Source organism: Vigna unguiculata, chromosome 11 (assembly GCF_037176805.1).
Source record: "Vigna unguiculata cultivar grain cowpea cultivar isolate G323 ecotype 2 chromosome 11, ASM3717680v1, whole genome shotgun sequence".
Classification (NCBI taxonomy): domain Eukaryota; kingdom Viridiplantae; phylum Streptophyta; class Magnoliopsida; order Fabales; family Fabaceae; genus Vigna; species Vigna unguiculata.
Window position 1 is genome coordinate 10,845,517 of NC_140802.1, and position 21,568 is coordinate 10,867,084.

A 21,568-nucleotide genomic window follows, 5' to 3' on the forward strand; every position below is an offset into this window, starting at 1 on the left:
TAATTTTCAGCCATGCCCACCTAATCATCAAAAATATTAAACAACTTGAGTGTGTGTACTCAAATTCGACGACCAAGTTATGAAATGACGAGAATAAAATCATTTGTTTTTAGCAATATAACGTGCTAACTGACACAACCATGAAATGACGAAAATAAGGCAAAAGATATATGCATGCAAAGTTGTTTGACGTTAATTTATGAGTAAAAATAATGGCATGGAATCTAACATTGCACATGTATATGTATTTAATCCATGCATCACAACGTGTTTACTGACATCTCCTCCAAAGCAACAAACCAGACAACTCAATAAAGAATACAAAATATTAGTATAGTAAAGACTTGGCCTCATTAATATCCAATTGCCATTCGGACCCAACGCACAACTTTGACAGATTTTAGTTGTTGCCACTTCATGAATTTAGAATAATATTCTTTTTTTCATTTTGTTTTAAAACATTAATCAATTTTAAAATTATTGGTATAAAACCTAATATAAATCAATACTCCTAATTATTGCAGTTGAAGTTAATTTAAATTAACAAATAAACAGCCTTTTAAAATATTTTACCTGGATCCAGCTTTAATTGCAATAAAATAAAAGGTTAAAATATTTATTTATAAAGAAAATAAATTCAGAAATTTAATCTGCTTTTCTCCAATATCGTTTTTCACTTTATACATAATTTTTGTGATATGCATGAATTAGGCTTAAAGCACAAGAATAACTAGAGTTGGATAATGTTTTAATAACTAGTCTTTCTATCCGTGCAACGCACGGATTTTTTTAAATGTAATACTTTTGATAATAACAATTTATTTTGTGATATTTATTAACCTATAAGGTTATAATATAATGTCTTTAAAAAAATAACAATAAAAGAAGACCAAATTACATACTTATAATGTGTTTTTTGTTAATGAACTTCATAACTTTCTTTTGTACACAACTTTGATTATTTCTTAAATCAGCATGATGTTCATTGTAAGCCTTGGACTTTAGGCAATAGATCCTGCATTGCACAACAAAATTATAACAAATATTTTAATTATAACAATAGATCATGCATCTATATTTATACAAACTTTCAAATTAAAACAAAATTAGAAATTACATACATATAATGTGTTCATTGTCAAAGAGTTTCAAAAATTTCTTTGTACACAACATTTTTAGTTGTGTTTGTGACATTTCCATCTTCATCCAATATAAGTATTTTCAATCCTCTCTTTGTTTTGACTCTAGAAATAGCAACATATAGTTGGCCATGTGTGAATATAGGTTGTGGAAGATAAAGTCCCACTCTAGAAAGTGTTTGTCCTTGACTTTTGTTAATCGTCATTGCAAAGCATAAGGAAATTGGGAACTGTCTTCTTTGAAATTTGAAAGGCAATCCTGAATCAGATGGCACTAAATCCATTCTTGGAATAAAAATCCTGTCACCAATGTTTTTTCCAGTAATTACAGTTGCAGAGATTACATTTTTTCCCAAATGGTTGACTTGCAATCTTGTGCCATTGCAAAGACCTTTTGCTTGATCCAATATTTCTCAAGAGCATAATTGGCACACCTGTTTTGAGCTTAAGTTTATGATTTGGTATCCTTGAACATTTGATATCATTTAAAAATTCAGATTGAACTTTATCTTGTTCATCAGATTGGCAAGGTTTATCTGAACTTAAATAAGTCACCTTTTCACCACCTAATAAAGACAACATGAAATCATTTACTTGCTCTACAGAATCATTAGTTGGGCACAAGATTGCTCCATCATCAAAATAATTAGGCTTCATCATGTTAACCACAAATTGAGGATAGACAAATTCAACCAATGACAATAAAGGTAGATCTGTATTTATAATCAGCAGCTCTTCTGGAATTTTAACCATGCACTCACCATTCTCATTTACATCCATTTGTCCATCTCCAATTTTCAATATCCAATCAGCAAATTCTTTGATATCATTGGCCATTTGATTGTTTGTTGTAGTACTTAATCTCATGTTCTTGGATAGTTTGAGCACTTTACAACAATTCCATAACTCTGAATAGTTGATTGCTGATTTGATGATATCAAACCTAGATCCTTTCTTGATAACGGGTAGAATTTGTCTGAAGTCACCTCCCAAGATAACTACTTTGCCACCAAATGGTTTGTCATTATTGGCATCATCAACATTTCGCATAATATCTCTTAGTGTTCTATCAAATGTCTCAAAGCACATTCTATTCATCATTGGTGTTTCATCCCAGATAATTAAATTGGTTGCCATCAGAAGTTTAGCACAGAGACTACCTTGCGCTATGTTGCAAGTTGATTCATCATTAATTAACAGTGGGATGCAGAAGGTAGAGTGTGTTGTTTTTCCACCAGGAAGTAGTAAAGAAGCAATTCCACTTGATGCTACGTTCAAAACAATCATGCCCTTACTTCTTAGAGTAGCTGACAATGTCTTCCACATAAAAGTTTTACCTGTACCACCATAGCCATATAAAAAGAAAAATCCTCCCTTCTTTGAAACAACTGCTGTCATGATATCCTGATATACATGAATTTGTTCATCATTGAGTGCTTTAAACAAAATGTCATGTTCTTTTGCCATCTCTTCTTTATTGTATTGCAGCTCATCAACAATAAATCTATTATTGAATGTATGTACATCGGAAATATCAAGTTGAGGTAATGAAGGATAATCTTTCAAACATCTACCATTTGACATTAGCATTTCCTGTATTTCAATGAGACATATTTTTTTTAATTCAGCAGTCTCAATTTGAAGACCTACATGAACAAAATAATGCAATTAAAAGTTATATTTCTATTGAATTAAAAAAAATAACGATATAAATTACCTGGTAAGTTCATCTCCTTTCTCTTTTGGTACAAAATTCCATCACATAAGATACTCCATGTAGAATTCCAAACTATATCTGGTTTAGAAATTGTATTCATGGACAACAAAGTAACAAATAATCTTCTAAGTTGATACCCAGAAGCAAATTCACTTGCTTCTTTTATTGCATCAATATATTCTTTATCGTCAGCCAACAATCCCAAAGCATAGCAAGCATCTTGGTATGTTTCATAAAGTTTCCCATCAATGGTCTTAATGCTTTCATAATCAATACAACCTTTTTGAATGGTTAGTAATATCCTCAAATAATAAAGTTCTCCAGAGCCCGGAGGAATATAAGTAAGTCTACCAATGTTGTAGCCTTTCTTCCTTGGTTTCCATTCTTTTTCATTAGCAAATCACACAAATTTGCTTGGAAATTCAGAATAAGTCAATTCTTTTCCTTGTGTATAAACTTTGTTAGCCTCAAACCAAGCTAGAAACATTGTGTTAGCATTTTCGTATTTGTTGCAAATCACATTAATATCATCATTATCTTTAAACAAAGTTGATTGTTGTCTAGGAAGATGGAATGTTAATCTCTGAATAGGAGGCCATCTGTGATGGATGTCAAAAGCAAATATTTGCCAAGCGGCTTCACATGGTGATAGATACCTATAATCATAATACCTCTTGATCTCATCAATAATGGTTTCTTTGTCACATTGTGCAGAGTTGTTGCTTATTTTAAGAGTAGCTCTGTCAGGACCCTTGTTGAGATATTTGAACAAATATTTTATTGAATTGGTCTTGTTGCAATACTTTGTATTCATGTGAGCTTGATACCTCATTAGAAGTGGTGGATTGTAAGGAACAACACTTCTATTGTCCAGCTTAATTCCATTCTTCTCAACAAATCTACCACTATCAAGTCTTCTATAGCATGGATATCCATCTTCATCAATAGAAGTTGAAGATGTGAATTTTTTAGGATAAAATTTGGAACATCTTTCTTCCTTCATGCATGATGAATTATATCTCGCAGGTCCGCATGGTCCATGAATCATGTAACTTGCTACAACTTTTTCCAATTTGGGATACAAATCCGCATTGGGCAATTCAACTGATATTACTTTATCAATATCAGTTGAATTTTTCAATTTGCTTTCTCCATCCAACCATAAAAGTATATGTGCATGAGATAAACCTCTCTTTTGGAATTCTACTGTGTATATTCCTGCATATATAACAGAACAAATTAAATAGTTACAAAAATCTAATTTAATAAATATTGATATAGTCTATAATAATTCGTATAGAACATACCTGCAATGGTTTTTCCAAAGAAGTCATTTTTTTAAAAATTTGTCATCATTTCATCCAGCTTCATTTTGAATACTCTACATACAACATCAGGTCTATCTGATGGTGATAACCCTTTTGGTAAAACAAAGTCTCTTATTTCGCTCCAATTGACATTGCATGTTATAGTAATGAACAAATCAGGATATCCAAATTTTTTACAAATTGCCATAGCATCTTGACAATTGTTGAACATGTATCTTGTACCACCAGTGAATGAAGCATGCAGTACAATACGTCTTCCAATTAAAGAAGGATCTGTCTCTCCTCTATTAACAGCCTCTTGTAATCCATTAAGAATATCACAACAAATTAACTTTTGATTAGCTCTAATGAACGACAATCATTGTGCTTCCACCATTGTATAGCAATCAACCAAAAACTGTTGGAATAATCGGCATGCATTCACAATATTTCCAGGTTCTATAGATCTTTGTTGTATTCTAAATTCTAATTCTCGCAACAAAATTCTAATTCTCACCCTGGATTTACTTCTTGAATGAGATTCTCTGATTGGAATATCTTCTTGATAACCATCTTCTCCATATGGAAACATGAGAGGATATTGAAGTGGAATGAAAGTTGTGTGAGTTTCATGCAGTCTTGTTAATTCACCAGAACATTTTTTGACAATTATATCTCTGCCTACATCCATATTGCCAAAATCACCAACTATTGGAGCAGCTATTTCATCACATGAAGGTGTGTTGTAGACTCCAGGGTTTTTGTTTCTGCCTCTAAATAGTCTTAGTGTGAAATCTGATTCCATATGTTGCAGTGACAATTCTCTTACTCTTCTAAAATATTTCGCAAGAACATTGTGAGTGTCAATCATTTGAATCAAATCAGCAACATGATTGATCTATATCAGATTCCTTGCTGTTAGACCTAAAACATAATAAAGAAAAGAAATGTGAACAGATGTATTTAAATATTTCATTTAAGCAAATAACTTGATCTTTTAACTAACCTGAAATGCTTCAGTCTGTTACTCATTTCATTTTCGGTATCATATATGTAAAGTTGTGCAAACTTTGGCTTTGATCCACGTTTTGGCAATAAACTTCCAATACGATGATAGTTCTGACCATTAAGAATAAATTGTGGTGGAGCAGAACCATTGTTCATTGAAGTATCTATCTTACCACCAATTGAAGTAAATGAAAACATGTTATTGTATACTCTTATATTCTGTAAAAATAATTTGCTTCTACGATCTACACCATTTAACAAACCTTCAAGAAGATCAGGTGGTTTTTTTAATAGTGGAATTTGGACTTTTCCCTTTTGACAACATAATGAGAATTGAACTTCCTTTGATGTGTTACTTTTTTTCTGCTCTTTCTTCATACCACATTGAGCTTGACAGTATTGGCATTCCAAGCAAGGGTCTCCAATATTGAGTAGTTATGAACATCAACATAAAGCATTAGCCTGAAATGCATATTTTATGTCTGAAATTCTATACAATTGTGTGTCACATTACCTTGTAACTCTCCTTTGCAATACAATTCGTTTGTAATTGTAGTACTTGTACTATCTCCTACAATATTAGTAAAAGGAGAAGTAATTAATCATTTAAAAAAGGAATTTATTGACATCAATAACTTAGCAATTCAATATCTGAATTACCTTCATATGTTGTTCTTGTTGAATCATCATTTGTTGTGTCTAAACAATGTTGTTCTGTTGTTGTTTCATCATCAAGATTGAATCTGTTTTGAAGTGATTGTATGACTTGAAAAGGATATTTGACAACTTTATTGTTAGAGACAGAATATGAATGATTTTGAACTGCAGATGTGGCACCTATGGAAAAGAATTATTAAAACAATTATGTTACATTTAATGTCATTTTGAGTATGAACATTTGTATATATGAGTAAGAACCTACTTACCTGCACTGCAATTGTAATTATTTTGTCCATAATTTCTGTCAATGTTATTGCTAACAACTGAAATCATTAAAAAACATTAGTAGAATCATTAGAAATCATTAAAGATGAATGTAGAAATATAGCTAAATGTAGAAATTTACCACAAGGAGTATTGTATGTTATAGTAGAAGCTGCGAATTGTGAAGTCATTAAGTTTATTTCAATTGGATCTTCAACTAAAGTAGTGGAAGAATTTGATATATTGTTTTCAGACACTGCATTGAAATAAAGATTTGTTTATAATTTGTTAAAGTGATATTGCAATAATAATATTCAAAAACAAACAAAGATAACTTACCAATTGTTGACTGAAATCTTGAAGTAATATTGTGAAAGTTGTTGTTGTTTTGCAGATCTAAAAAATGTTTATTATAGCAACATTGAATGTCCAACAATACACAACCATACATATGTCATTCACGTAACAACAATGTGTAAAGAAAGAGGTAAAAAGAAGAATACTTACTAAGATGCAACTCTTGTAATGGCTTCCTTTGGATAGTGTTATGGACTAATTTTTCAGATTCACTTCTTATATCTATCATTAAAACAGTAAAGATATTTGATTATCAATCTATGTTGTCAAGTTCAAATCCAAATATAAATTTTCAAATACAATTATTAAAAAAAAACTAATATTTTATACTTTGAGAAGAATGGTTGGCGATTTTTGGTTTTTTTTTTTTGCATTCTGTTCTTTGTAATCTGCAAAGAAGATATAAACATAGAAATACAGAATTTGTAAATAAATGTTTGATGAACAGATTGTGTAGTCAAATGATCCAAGGTATATGTTAGAAAATTAGCTGAATGTTGATTACTTCTTGCATTCAACCTTTGTTGTAGCACGAACTTCCTCCTCAGCCTTGCATTTTTACAATCGTTTTCCTCCATTTCAGCAGAAAACATATGGAATACTTTCAAAGGTGTCAATAGAATAAACAAAAACAAAGATTTTACCTCTGTTTTATTACTATATTGGTGAATGATTTTCTTAAACTTTTTTTGGGAGATTGTACCTCTAATCACAATTTTGGAAACAAAAATATTTGTAATTGTAATAGGAAGCAATTGTAAGACTACAAAAAGTTTTTAGCAGTAGACTAAGATTAAAAATAGTAAGAGCATGCAGTGGTGAGTGGTAATAGATCAGAAACATTCATATATATAGTAATTCTTTGATAGTTGATTTGTTCTTACAAGGAACAAAACATTTGCTGTTTATGTAGGTACTACAACACGTCTTTTTTATGCAGTACTATATATAGTAGAACAAAGAGTACAGTTTCATACCAAGTATCTGCCATTCTTTTTTCATGATGTTTGCAAAATTATAACATGTATCGATACATGTATGTTTACTTATAACATACTAAACCAACATACATCCATACATGTATGTTTACTTATAACATATTTAATTATGTTTAATTATAACATATTTCAATATGTTAAATTAAATTATAGTATGTATCAATTAAACTCGATGAATTAAAGTTTTAGAATAAAATTTTTATTGGAATTCATAGAAATTGAGACAATGTTCAAAGAAATTTCTTTAATAACAAAATAGAACTATACATATGCATTGCTAAAGATATAAAAACTTGTAGCTTGACAACTACCTAAGTAGCAGACATGAAAAGAAAACTAATTATAATCAAAAGTTTCAAATAACACCATAAAAGAAACTGTAAATTAAAGATTACAATATGTAAGCACTTTGACATTCTGATTGTTTTTCATCTGATCAACTTCAAACACCAAGTCAATAGATTGATCAAATCCATGAGCAGTACAAAATTCCTTCCACCCACTTCCTATTTTGTTAGACTTCTTTGGATGATTTCTCAAGAGTAGTTTGCACTTCACTATTTTGCGCAGTCCATGAAGAAGAATGTTTTTAAATCTTCCTTGACGAAGATAATTGCCAAAATCAGCTGGCAAATCCTAACACATTGAATGTAATTAAAGAATTCAATAAAAATTAATAATCAGTTTAAGATATCGATTAAATTGTTTAAAAAAATTAGAAGACATAAATATAAATATAACTGAAATGAATCTCACTAGATGGCTAGCATGGCATTGGTTTGGATTCAGAAATATGCAAAAATGCAACTTCGGTCCATTGAAAAGTGGTTCATCTGCTTGAAGTCTTTTAAGAAAATGTCCAATAGATAAAGGTTTGCATTTACTTGGAAAAATAGTGATGTGGAAGCAAGAATGACCAACATATCCAAAATAAATAGTGTGGTTATCGTGTAGTTCATAAAGTTCCCTTAAATCATTCCATCCTCCAATTAGCATTGGTTTCTGTAAATTCTTGTTATAAGTGACGACATGTCTATTGCCTTCTTCATCTGTTAAAGTCCATTGACGATCAAGATCGTGATCATACAGAATGGCGAATGCACAATCCATAAACCCAACCACCTCCAAAGATATAATTTTTTTGAACAACAACATAGATTAGTTGAAGAAAAAATGATAATATACTTTAAAATCTGTGACAAAATAAGAAGAGTAGAAGAATTTTTGTAAAACCAAAAATTTATACAAATATTTACCAAAGATGTACCTCATCCTGAAGGTGAATAATAGAGAACTGGTACCTACTCATTCTATTAACAACTTCTTCTTCAATGAAGTTGTTCTCCATTTGCTTGGACTTTCGGAATGGAAGTAAAAATAGAGTTGGAAAAATGGAGAATATGATGGAACTTATCTTGAAGTGTGGTTTTGATGGTAGAATGCAGATGAACATTTATAGAGCAAAAATCCCACATGAAAAGACGGGACGATTACAATTAGATTTCAAAACAGTAATGTAATTATTACTTTGGAAAACGGACACACCATTAAAAGGACAATATAAAATTATAAAGATATTATGTTATAAAATATTTTTTAAATATAATAATATCATAATATAATATAATATATAATAAAATAAAGATATTAATTTATAATATTAAATATGGTGGATAGAATAAAGTAACAACAAAAATGTAATATATATATATATATATATATATATATATATATATATATATATATATATATATATATTATATTATATTATATTATATTAGGAATAATCGAATAGAAATTGACGTAGTAAGTTAATATATAATAATTGGTTGTAAATTTATGAAATATTAAATTTTACTTATATATATATATATATATATAAAAATTAAAATGGAATTTATTTAATAAACTTGATAACCATTACAAAGAAAAATGATTCAAATTTGTGTATGGTAGCCAATTCTGTTGTCATAACTTAAAATGTGTCAACATTTAATTAGTTTGCCAAATATATATTATTTATGAAAAGCAATGTAAATAAGAAATGACAATTTCTAAATTCGGTTATTTAAGAAAAAGATATCATGCATTTATGAAAATAAATATAACTAATAAATTGGAATTTCTAAATAAGTTTTTGATAAAAGTTATTTGATTATACTTCAATAATTGATGGTAAAAAATAATATCAATTTTGATAAGTTTTGATGTAGCTGGCAGTCAAGTTTGTTGACAATACTTGAAAAATGTCAACAATATTTTACAAACCAGCGGATGAAAAAAATAAAATTATACAATTTGTAACAAATAAAAGCATAATAAAAGCATAATATAGTTATCATCAAATTAAACATCAAAGTTATAGTTTAAAGGAAATTGAAGACAGAACCATGCGTAGACATATTACAGTCCCAAATTGTCAAACATAAAAGAAATTGTCTTTAAATATTAAAACTAAAATGATTTATTGTTTGATTGATTTTTCCTTCTTAATATTTCTTTTTAGCAGCTTCAGTGGAACAGTATCTTCTTCGATAGATTCAAGTGATGCAGTCTTCTTTGCAGATTCTCTCTTAAGTGAACTATTACCATCCTCATTCGTAGCAATATCTTTGATTAAGTCAGAAGATTGGGATGCACACTCAATTGTTTCTTTGGTAAATCTGACTAATAAATCCTATAGTACAAGTTAAAAACAAATAGCATTAATAAAATAATACGTCATTAACAAAAAATTGAAATTTATGAAATTTGTATACCTCTGCAATATCAACAGTAGACTCATTGACTACACACTGTTTTTCCCTACTAAACTCACCATTGCCAGCATAAACATCCTTTAAGAAGGTTAAGAAAATTAAATGATTAAGAACTTAAATATATGTAAATTCTTGAATGTAAACTGTATATTTAAAGTTATATATTACCACAGATTTCATCGAAGAATCATTGAACTTCTGAATTATATCATCATCAAGACATACTTTCTTCACTCTGAAAGACTGTTCAAGTTTGAAAGTTTGATCGTTCCTACTTTCAACTTTAAACAGCAGACTTTTATCAACTAACTCATCAAACTCCTTAGGAAAATTTCCAGAACCATTCATCTACGATAACAAAATAATTTAATATCATATTAAAAGAGATATATCGCACTGTGCTTATTTATGTATATATATAAGTCGATATATTGAAGAGTATACCTTATCATGAGACTCTAACATATCAGCACAAGTTTTTTTGAAAAGGGTGGTTGCATCCCTATCAAACAGAACAAATGTGGTGGAATCAGATGAGTCAATAACTCGAAGCTTAATCCTATATTTGTAAAATATATAACAGTATTAATTCACAAAAGTGTAAATTATAATCATATATGTAAATGGGCATTAAGTTTAATAAAGTTAAAGTTAACCTTGGAAAGACTTTTATAACATGCTTGTTACACTTCTCACAAAAGAACATCTTTGAATCTGGATAAACAGCTTTGTTGCAAACACAAGTCGTATACCACCAGTCATCCTCATCCAAGATATGGTTAATGGTTCCAAACAATATGTAAGTGGCAACCTTTAAATATATAAAAGATTAATGAAAACAGGTATTGAGAACAACAAAATTTCATGAAAGAATTTAGAAGTCATTCTAACCTCTTTACAATCTTTAAGACCTTGAATGGTCGTCCTAGGTGTAAGAGTTAAAAAGTCTTCTTCCACAGTATGTTTGGAAGTCTGAGAGAGCTGCGTTAATCCTTGAGAGGGAGATTCATTGTTCTCAAACATTTTGTGCAATAGAAATTAAAGTTACAAATATGGATTAACTAAAAAATTATCAAGTATTTCAATAAATGAATAACAATTTTAACATTACCTTGATTTAAGTTCAGATGCCTCCTTGAAGTTAACATTGTACTTAATCCTAGTGCAGAACTTGCAATTTTGAAGTTGAACCTTATCGAAATTTAAAAAGATAGTGTATGTCAAAGTACCATGGAAAAAATTATAATATAACAAAACTAAAAGAAGTCACAGAAGTTTACCTTGAAAAGTTTTGAGTTTCGCAAATTCTATACTTATAGCACAATTTTGTACTTGTCCACTTGAAAGAAATACATTCAGTTCATCCACATAAATACCAAACAAAGTACATTCTATTCGAAACCTAAACATTCAATAAATGTTATGTGAAATCATTATTTAAACAGAAATAAAAAGGTATGTAGTATAGCATAGAAATAAAATACCCATCAGGTTCTATTGCAATGACATTTAATTTTGTTGTCTTTCCATCAACTTGCAATTCTCTTTCAGTACCCACTCCGACCAGTAATCCCAATATATCTAAATAAAAAATAATAGAAGTCATAACATATAAGGTCAAAATAATTGTTGAGAACTAAAAAATATGAATGGTAGAAAAACAAAAAATATTAACTTACCAACTAAATAATCAATATCAAATCCAGTGGTTGTCAATAATGACAAAGGTGTGTATTGTGGTTTCAGATCAGGAACCAAGTTACCATCAAGCAAACTAACTTTGGTACCAAACTGGAAATTAATCTTATAAGGGTGGTGCGTAGTTCTGTATATTCCAGAATTGGGAGCAACACTGAAATTTTAAATGGCATAAACATGACCTTCAGAAATTTCAGTCTGAAATTTGTAAATTAGAGTACGTCTGATGGAAGCATGTATTTTAGAACCCTGAAATAGCTCAATATAATAAATATAAAGATGTTTAAGATACACATATTTTGTTCATAACAATGATGGTAAATAATTAGAAGAATAATAACCTCTTTGTCTTGAATAACCAACTCCATGGAAAAAGGACACCTCTGTTTAGTGAAATCTGGAACGAACCATGAACGTATCACCCTAACGATGATATTCCAGTTCTCCTTTTCTAGAGTAACTTGGCTTACATTTTGACTTTGCTTTTGAACTTCAGAGAGAGACGTGTTGATCTCAACACAAAGATATTGAAGAAATGAGAAGTAAAAAAGTGAGTATTAGATTGGTGACATATTTAAACTCACATAAAGAAGATAATAATTAATTCTAAAAGATTTAATTCAGAAAAATAAAACAAATAAAAATAAATAAAAGGTTCAAAGCAGCTATAGAGTAATATATATCTTTTTGGTCAAGGATAGTAAGAAAAAGATAACATGGATTTGGCAATTTTTGAAAAAGTAAAGGTTCATAGGTTATTGGATTATAAACTTTGAAATGGTTAAGGAAAGCAAGAAGTACAAAAGCATTAAGTAATCTGCAAACATGGAGTAATAGACATGAGATGTTAATAGAAAAAGAAATTTGACCTACGTTTACAGAAATCATAGTATCAATTTTTTGTGAAAACTGCGAAAAACAGCTATTGATGTCAGAAACCAGTAATCTATTGCAATTGATTTTTTCACAAGTTTCATATAAAAGGAAAATAAAAGAAAAAAATCATTTTGATGAAGATGAACCGTGAAGAACTTACTTTTAAATGAAAACATTACCTCTTGGCGTGATGTATTGAGTAGTGAACCATTAATTGAATCACTAATATGGAAAAAATGAAGATCTGCAAAAAAGTATGGGTGTATAAACAAATAATTTTAAGAAAGAAGCAATGTGCGAAGATGTTTTTTCAGGATTTGTTAACAAATGGACAAACCCTACAACTGTACAAAAGAACATATGAACTGCTACGCTTCATGTATTACTATATTTGTTAACAAAAACAAATCAAGTACCTACCTTTGGTGGAAGATGGTTTGTATGAATCCAGACTTGGCAAAGAAAAGAGAAAAGTTATTTGGATGAATAATAATTAATTAAATTGTACAAAAAGAGAACAAAAAAGTGTACTACACAATATACTTGATTATAACAAAATAGATACAAATTAGATGACATACAATAGTGCGAGAAACTTCCTAGAGAAGACAAATGTGTTGGATGAATTAATTTAATAATATATAATATCAAATATTCAAAAAAACCATATTCGTATAAAAAAAAAGGTAATCATATCAGGGATTGGTACAACAGAAAAAAATGTGGAAAGAATTAATAAAGGTACTCGAGCAGTGCAGAAGTCATATCGATCTACTTTTTTAAAATCATATTAAGTTTTAGTTGAAATTTTAAAAAATGAGATGTATCTGAAATAAATCCTGGTCATATCTTTTAAAATATAAAATTTATTTGAAAAAGGCTTAATGAATGATATGACATTTGGGGGTCTGACATGAATTAAATGGCAAAGATATTCGTATATGGAAGAAGATATGTAGCAGTTAAAATTATATCAGATTTAAAAAGTTGTATTTACCAAATATATATATATATATATATATATATATATATATATATATATATATATATATATCTAATCTAATAAATGTCTATAATAATTCATACAAAATATTACAGTGGCCATACAAAATAAGTAATCCGTTAAAATAATATTGTTCAGGGATGATTTCAGTGGCCATGATAAGAGTCATATATATTAAGCAGCACATTGAAATCGTTGTTTGCTTTTTCACCGTCAACCTCAAGAAGTATTATATCTCTTTCCTCTAGTCCATGTAGTTCACAAAACTTTTTCCATCCACTGCCAATCTTCACCGATCTAGCTCTAATTAACAACTTGCATTGCACTTCTGCTTTTGGACCGTAAAGCACAATTTCTGTGAAATTACTATTGCGAAAATACTTACATAGGTATGAATTCAAATCCTGCGGAAACAAAAAAAAATATATATTAAAGCGAAGATTAAAAAAAGACATAAATAATGGTATACAGATTACAAAAAAAAGGTAAGAAAGGTCACCAGAGAGCTTGATTTGCAGTTGTATTTAGAAAGGCGGAACTCAAAGTGAATTAATTTTGACGTTGTGAGTGGAAGATTTGATCGAACATGACTTTGAAATTTTTGCAAAGTTGTTTCTGAACAGTGATCATAAAGGTGTAATTCAAAAACAGAATTTCCAGTATGCCTTAAGTAACATAGTCTCGGTGGTTTTAAATCATAGAATTTTCTTATATCACACCAGCCATCAGTAATCCTCGGATTATAAATATCCATGTTGAAGGTAACATGGTGCATATTACCCTTGTTATCAGAAATTGTCCAAACTGGACCCAGTTCACGACCTAATGTCATGACAAACAATCGGTTGACGTCACCAAAATCCTTGACAAAAAAGAAAGTTCATCTAAAATATATTATTTAAATTCAACAGAGAATAATAATAGTGAATAATAAGAAGATCTGACAAATAATAAGAAGAAATGAGTTGTTCGGTTGAGAAAACTCTAAATAAAATCGACTTCTGGTTTTAAACCTGTAAAAAAACGCATGAAAAAGTTAGATATCACAAAATATAAGAAGAAGATGAGTTTTTTGGTTGAGAAAACTCAAAATAAAATCGACTTCTGGGTGAAAACCTATAAAAAAATGCATGAAAAATTTAGATCTCACAAAATATAAGAAGAAAATGAGTTGTTCGGTTGAGAAAACTCAAAATAAAATCGACTTCACATTTCAAATTATACAATTTGGAACGTATCTCCCACAAAAATAAAAAAAAACACACATGAAGACACAACTTCTTCCACCATGCTTCTTCTCCCCTAAATTTCCCTTCTCTTTCACGACTCATCAAATAGTTTCTTCCACCATCCATCTTTTTACACAATTCTTCTTCCCTCAAAATTCTTCCAATTCTTCCTTGCCATCGCATCCATCTTCTTCTTCATCTAATTATCTCTTCCGTTCACAAAACTCACTAATTTATTTTCTTCTATTCTGAATGTCATCACACTCTTTCACACACACTCGATCCAAAAAGAGATATTAGTCAGATCCATTTGTGTCTGGTTTGTCAAAACGGATCGAGATGACTGGTTTGTAAAAGAAAAAAATGGATTGTAAATTTGAACTACCTCACTAAAGGACAGTTTGGTGCTCACAATTTTGACCTACTTGTTTTTTTAATCTTTTTAAAAAATTAATTATATGTGTGGATGTATATATTAAAAATACATTTGAAAATATTTTTTAAGTTTTATTTCATTAAGTAACGTCTCTGATCGAATAAATTAAAATAATTATTATTTTTATATATTAGATTATTGCATTATAATTAATAATTAAAATTTAATTTATAAATATTAATAATTTAAATTATAATATTATTATATATTTTCAGCCTTCAAGTAATATGATATACAAAAATTAAGTTTCTAAATTATTTTTTTATTTGAATTTCTATTAAAAAAAAGGTCGGCAGTCGTCCTGTTTAGCCAAGACAATTTTGTCATCTAATTATTTTTAAATACATTCCAAATTGTGTTATTTAAAATGTATATTTGGATGTGTAAATACTTTTCAAAATGTACATTTCGCCCTTCATTATAAATTATACAATTTGAAAAAATTTACAGATTTTGAAATATATTCTAAAATGTAAATATATTTTGAAATATATATTCTAAATTATTTTTTCATATTTAAAGTTACCTTCCAAATTACACGATCTAAAATTATCAAAAAATGGAGGTGCAAAAGTAGACTTTACTTTTTTTGTTATAATTTTAATGAGGATAACATGGATTTATAGATTTTATGGAATACAAGAAGAAAAAGAAATGGAGATACTAAGAGAAACAACCCTCTTAGGGAAGGTCTAATCGAGTACATACGATTGGGAGCTTTCTTCTTACACCTCCAAGTATTTCTTCTCCACTTCCAAAAATTTCAAAAATTCTAAAAATACCCTTTGATCATTTGAACAAACCCACATAGATCACACCCCTAAAATTATTTTTGGATGTCGACTTCCGGTGAAGAATACTTCCTGAAGTCAAAATATATAACCGGAAGTTGACTTTCGAAAGTCAAAATATAACCGGAAGTCAAAATATATAACCGAAAGTCGACTTCCAGAAGTCAAAATATATAACCGAAAGTCAAAATATATTGTTGGAAGTCGACTTCCGAAAGTCAAAATATATTACGGAAGTCGACTTTCGAAAGTCAAAATATATTACGGAAGTCGACTTTCGAAAGTCAAAATATATCATCGGAAGTCGACTTCCGAAAGTCAACATATCAACTTTCGGAAGTCAAAATATGCTATCGAAAGTCGATTTCTGGGAATTAAAATATATTACCGGAAGTCAAAAATAAAATATATTTTTCATTTTCGTTTTCTTTTATTTAAAGTTTAATAATATTTTTGTTTTATTTATTTTATATTTATATTTATTTCAGTACATTAAATAAAAATAAAATTATATACATAAATATTAATATTGTATTTTATTTTTCAAATATATATTAAGAGTATGAAAACATAAAAAATAAAAAAACATTTAAAATTTAGAAAACATAAACTTTAAATAAAATTAAAAATAGTTAAAACAGAATTAATTTTTTTTTAATATAAAGTTTAAGTATTTTTAATTTATTTTATTTCTTAAGTATTTATAATATATATTTAAAAAATAAAATTATATATATATATATATGTAATTTTTTTATATAATGTATTAAAAATAATTAAACTAAAAGATAAAATTTAAAAATAATATTTTGACTTCCGGAAGTCAACTTTCGGTAATATATTTTAACTTCCAGAAGTCGACTTTTGGTAATATATTTTGATTTTCGGAAGTCGACTTTCGGTAATGTATTTTGATTTCCGGTAATATATTTTGACTTCCAAAAGTCGATTTCCGGTTATATTTTTGACTTTCGGAAATCGACTTCCAGTTATATATTTTAACTTCCAGAAGTCGACTTCCGGAAATAATTTTGGAAGTGTGATGTGTGTGGTTTTAATTAAATGGTCAAAGAGTATTTTTGAGATATAAAATTTTATTGAAGGTGTAGAAGAAATTTTGGAGGTACAGGAAGAAAGACTCTGCGATTGGACGGGTTAGTGTTATAATGGGCCTGACAACTTTAAGCCCCTTATGCAGTTTATTCTCTTATGGCTGTTTCTTTCTGCTCCCTCACAAATTTCTTCCTTCATTCCATAGTATGTGAATTTCTGAATTTCACTTACCGGAACACACTAAACCAATTCTGGAAATAATTTTTCCGAAGGTACTCATAAATTTCGGAAATATCTTCCTGGGAAAACCACCAAATCCTTTTATGGAACAAAATTTCTGAAAGTTTATATTTTTGTAATGAGTACAGGAAGAAATTTGATAACATATTTTTTTTAAATTCTTTAACCTGTGAATAGATGGTCATATTCTAAAACTTAATGAAACTTACATGTGTTATATAACATAAGATCAATCACTTTCTAATATTAATAATTAAATGGCATCAAACAATCTAAGAATATAACATGTAAAAGTTAATGATGTATTTTACAGGAGTACATTAAGAAACTAAATGAGTCGCTGCTGCAACTGCTTCTTCAGAATGTCATTTACATGTAATAATAATAACATATCACTTAGTGTGATTGTCAAATTTTATTGGATTTGAAAATGGAAATTGTTAATTCTCTTAAGACATTTCATCGTAAAAATAAGAAATAAGTCCATATAAAATATCTCATAACTATCTAACTTATTTTTATTCAATTTTATTTAAAAAATAATAATTAAATTGTAAGATGTGTATAGTGGTATCATCTTTGAGAAACATACGAAAGTCATCTTTTATTCTTCTCTTAAAAATGTGCCTCCTAGTAGATTTTTAAAGAGCTTTATATTTATAATAATAATAATAAGGCTTAAATAGTCATTTGGTTTTAGCTATGGTCGTCTTTGTTTACTTTGGTCCTACTTTTGAAATTGTTTTCAATTTGGTCCTACCTTTCGTTATATTTTTTCAATCAACTCCTTTTCGTTAATTCTGCCTAAATGGTTAACGGAACAGTGGCCAGCGTGGTTATTTTGTGTGACGTGGAGCACTGTTCAGTGACATGTCCGTTTCCATTGTATGCATAGACCAGATGTTATAATTGAAAGTTAGGGTTTGTGTGTTCTTGAATTGTCGTTGTCTTCCATCCATCTTCAGCTGAAAAGGAATGTCTCATGGGGCATCTTCCTCTTCTTGCAATAGTTGGATTCACCGAACTTGCAATTCATGCCACGGTGGTTCTAGGGTTTTAGGCTCACCCCCAATTTGCGATTGCGGAGACATTACAGTGGTGCGCACAGCTAGAACTACAAAGAACTTGGGTAAACAATTTTGGGGTTGTGCGAACTTTAAGGTTTGTTTCTCAGTGTTTCACTTTCAGTGTTTCTTTCACTTTCAGTGTTTCACTTTCATCTTCTTTATCTGTGTTGTAGAGATGTGGTGAAGATGTGTTGGGCTGCAACTTTTTCAAATGGTGTTACGAAGAGGATGCTGATGAGCGAGATGCCATTATCGTTAGGCAAAGGCAGAAGATCGCTTATATGGAAAATTCATTGAGTGTTTGGAAGAAACGGATGCAACTGCCATTAGCTGTGATAGGTGTTCTGATTGTAATGAATGTAGTGGTTTTTATGGGTTGTAATTGCCATTGGCTATCTTGAATAATTACATGAATGAATGAATGATATTCCTTTATCTATAATTACATGTTCTCAACTGTAATTACATGTTCTCAGCTGTTTAAAATTGTTTGTTATGTTTTGTGTAATTTTAATTAAATGAAGAATGAATAATTTGAAAATGAAGAAGGCAGATAAAATTATGAAAATTGCAAAGTTGATGCATTACTAATTAAGGCTTTTAAGCCTTCCATCAAAATATCAGTGTTCAAAATCCAGAAATTAAGAAAATACATCTTGATTTCCCAATTAACACATTCATAATACAAAACAAAATATTCCCCTCCCCCCAAAATACATCCAGTATTCTCATGATGGACGTGGTCGCCTTCGTATTTGCATTTTTGGCCTCATCTTTCTAATTCCATAAGATGGTTGGCTGGGCTGTTGTACTGCAGTGTTTGGTGGTGGTGGTGGTGTGCTGGTGGGGTTGGTGCTGCAGGTGGAGTGGGTGTTGCAGGTGGAGTGGGTGTTGTAGGTGGTTGACTTGGTTGTGGTGTTGCAGCTTCAGTGGGACGTTCTTCACAATCATGGACAGGAAGTGCTGGACAATTGTTCCTCTTGTGCCCAAGTGCGCGACAAACTGAACATCTCTTTTTATGACCACCTGGCCTCATTTGGGTGTTATCTTTTTTCAGTTCCCAAGCTTCCAGCCTTCTCTTCTTCTTTGGTCTCCCTGGCAGCCTTCTTTTAAGTGGTGGTAGAACATCAGGGAACGCATGAAAATCTTCTCATCATTAACATCTTCCACTTTAACTTTCACTGTGGATCTGGGGTTTGATCTAATTATCTCATGAGCATAATCATAAATCCTTCTATACTGATCTTTGAAAGATCCTTCAACCACCTTTGCTGCTAGTTGATTTGCCCTATGAGCCATTGAAATTGACACCTTTGTATTCCATTTCCTTGCAACTTTATTACGTATATCAACCAGCTTCAAATTAGGATTTTCTATTAATGTGTTATCTAAGGTTTGACTCAACCATTTTGAATTCATCAAATTTATACTAAATTCTCTACTGCACCTATGACAGTCTTGAACTTTTCTCAGCTGCCATGTTTGACATGAAACCAATCACACTTGCCATGCGCCCCTAAACATCTCACCCTCACTCTTTCCTTGTCATTTTTCTTAAACTTCAAGTTCCTCCCAACATGAACAACATATGTTCTTACACCATCAACAAATTGTGCCTTATCCACGAAGGTTGTCGCCACCTCCCATTTGCAATCAACCATTGACTTGGGTTTCTTAAATGTACCAAAAAAACCACAGGTGTTAATCCCATCATGCTCTGTCTCACTAGCACTGCCCTTAATGCTAAACAACTCTTCTGACTCCCAACCATTATCAGACAGTCCTCTATCTCTACTATCATGAACCATTTCATCATTCTCATTACTGTCTTCACTATCATGGTTTTGGTCACTTAGACCAACTTCAACTAACACCAAACCTTCATTAGATTTTTCTTGACCATAATCAACATCTATTTCTACATCAACTACGCCTTCAGTCCCTCAATTACCACAACCCTAGTCTTGTCCATCACTATCTCCTAAAGAGTTTGCATCAGAATCAATCCAACTTTCAACCTCAACCATTTCATCATCACAATCCCTTTCATCATCACCTTCAGCAATATCATCCAACCCAGTCTCAGCTTCTCGATTACCCACATCCTCAACTCCCACTTCTTCTTCACCTGTACCCACATCCTCAACTCCCACTTCTTCTTCCAAATGCCCAATACCTTCACCTACATCATCAACTACAATTTTAGGAGCAGAAGCAGACCTTCTTAAACTATCAACCACTTCACCTTCCTCTAATCCAATTTCAGTCTCTTGGTTAATTACATCTTCACATAGAGCAAACCTTACATCTTCATGTGGAGCAGACATTACTATAATCTCAGTTCCTAGTACTTCAAATTCACTAACAACATGGTTGATTTCACCACTCTCTAAAGGTCTCCCAACATCTCCTTCAGGTTCCACTATATTATCCTCTACTTGGGCTTCATCAACTCCATGCACAACAAACATGTGCACTTCACCATAATGCCTTGCGATATGAAGCATATTAAGTGCACCTCTGTCATCATCCAAGGGGTGCAACAACATCTCAACACAATAACACAACCCCTTTATACTATGATAGCCATTTCCTTAAGAGACCCCAATATTTTGAAATAACTCCATCGGTCAAGATCGCATGACCAATGAGTAGTTTCCCCACCAACATACTTACACCACTCATTTTTTGCAAAGTGACCACGGTGGTGGACCACAACCGCAAACCTTTCATCAGGCATTGGAAAGACCAAAAAATAGAAAAAAGCCTACAAATTATAAACAGAGTTTAAATGGGGAACACATAGTCCATCTACAACCGACAAACCGACAACCAACCATGAAACCCACCCCAGATAGCGACAACACAAACAATTAAAAATGGTGGGTCACCAACGAAAACAACAAACAATGCACCACCGAAAAAAACAACTACAAATTAAAATATTCCATCGAATGCATAAACAA

General features: G+C 30.4%; 1 pseudogene; it reads right to left on the minus strand.

Moving 5' to 3' along the window:
* Window positions 1–1,138: 1,138 nt before the first annotated feature.
* On the minus strand, window positions 1,139–12,994 carry LOC146880996 (uncharacterized; annotated as a pseudogene).
* Between the last annotated feature and the right edge of the window lie 8,574 nt (window positions 12,995–21,568).